We start from the raw sequence: 2,263 nt of genomic DNA on the forward strand, positions 1-2,263 counted from the left end.
GTCAAACTAAAGATTCTTATCTAACAGAAGTCATAGCTTGAAATATCAAAAGTCTACAACACCAGCTTGCAAAGATGTAGAGATTAGAAAATTATAATTTGTGGCGAATTTTTAGTTCTTTTTGTGTTTTTTTTTATATTACTTACAAATTGAGTAAAAAAGCGGCATTAGCTTTAATTTACAAACCACAATGAAAATGTTTTCAGAGTTCATGTTTGGGGGTAAAAATATCAAATATAGTAAGACAAGTGCTAATTGTTGTTTAACACAAACCACGCGAAATAAAATTAGTTAACAATTTTTTCTGTTTTAAAAAAAATCTATTTAAAAATCAGTTTTTTTTCTATTCTAAAGTTTCATAAAAGTCTATTGATGAATAAAACTTAACACGCATTTTCCAATTGATAAAATATTGTTGCATTTTAGTAAGTATCTACATTTCTAAATTTTTCAACCTAAAACATGAACCATGCCAACTGAAGTTATGATTTCAATTAGTCAAATAAATATGAAACCCAGCAATTGTGTTTGTTGTTCACAGACCCTTTCCACTTAAGTTGATTTTTTTACAATTAGTAAATCATTTGCTTTATAACAGAAAATGCATATGTAAAATTTCTTAATGTCGTCTTTCTTTTCCAGAGTTTTAGTGGGTTTTATCAAACAAGATGTCCAAGAAACATATAAAAAATATGAATTTTCACTAAAAAAACTCTTTTACACTTTAATTTTTTTTTAAATTTACTAATCCCTATTTCTTTTTAACCCGATGGTCTAAACCTTGTATATTTCGATATTAATGGTCTATGACATCGGGTTGCAAAGATATATTAAATGAAAATTAGAGTTTTCCGCATAAACTCATTTTTTTTGAACTTGAAATGAAAAACCATAAGTCTTTGCTCTTATAATCATCAGTCGAATCTCTTACATTGATATATTAGAGACGTTTTGAAATGTTTTGATTGACAGAATTGTTGTTACACTTTTGAAATTAAAACCCAGCCTTCATAGTCTAACGTTTTATGAACAATATTTTCATCAGACATATATCTAACGTTAGACTAATCAATTTAGTATTCAGAGAAAAGTTATGAAACATTATAGTTTACAGAATTACATTTTTTTAAATGTTATACGTTACATTATTGAAATTTATACTCTGTAAAAAAAACTTTCGTTTCCTGATTATTGAAATAATAACCCATTTCTGCAACGTTGAATTTTTCACTATACTATAAGGGAAAACGTTTCAAAACATTTTCATAAACAGTAATGCATTTTTTCAGTTATACAACGTTACACTTTTTATAAGTTGAACTTTGAAATAGAAATCCTTTCGTTACGATATTCAATCAAATCACAATTCATTTTTCAAACGTTAGACTTTCGAGCTCCCCTTGGAAACAAAACATTTCTTTACGTTATGGTCAAAAAAGTTGTAGATATTAGAAAAATAACGTTACATTTTCACAAAACGCTAACGTTGGGGGTATATTCCTCTAACGTTAACGTTTAACATTAACGTTAGGTATGAGCTCCTATGACGTTAACGTTTAACGTTCACGTTATATAGAATATAACCAAACGTTACACATTATTGTAACGTAACGTACAAAAACGTACATTTTACGTTACGTTACACTATCGTTGACATCTCTACTCAGAACCCTTTGGGGTCTGAAACCCCCCAAGATTTCACTTAACCGGGGCTGATTGCTGAGTAATGTTATGAAGGTGGCGTGGGGATAAGTAATGTTATAAAAGGGGGACGGGGGGGGGGGGAATTGCCCCCCCTCTTTTAGGCCTCCGTGTGTCAAGATATTTGAACTACAAACTACAAACAAGCTGTGTTCAATGTTTAACTATAGATATATTTACTTTTAATAGTGAAATCTACAAACTTTGCTTTGTTCTGGAACGGTCGATTTTGGGCATTTTAAAATCCCGTGCTGACGAAGCGGTCGATATTGACTGCTGTCACTATCTCTAAAACTATCTCTAAAAAAATAAAAATATTTCTGTTCCTCAGGGAACATTTCTAAAATAAATTGAAAATTTCAAAAAAATATTTTGAAAAATATTAAGTTCGGACATAGACGCTTAATTCAAAGTTTGTTACATGATCTATCAACCGGTGTTTGTCTGCTCGCTGTGCCGCCCGGGCCGTGCCTCCATATAATTTTCATCTCACAAAGTTTGTTTCATGTCGATTCAACCAGCGAAACTGCGCGGTTTAAAAATTAGCTTGCGCCAAAATTTG

Source organism: Eurytemora carolleeae, unplaced genomic scaffold (genome assembly GCF_000591075.1).
Source record: "Eurytemora carolleeae unplaced genomic scaffold, Eaff_2.0 scaffold697, whole genome shotgun sequence".
NCBI lineage: Eukaryota > Metazoa > Arthropoda > Copepoda > Calanoida > Temoridae > Eurytemora > Eurytemora carolleeae.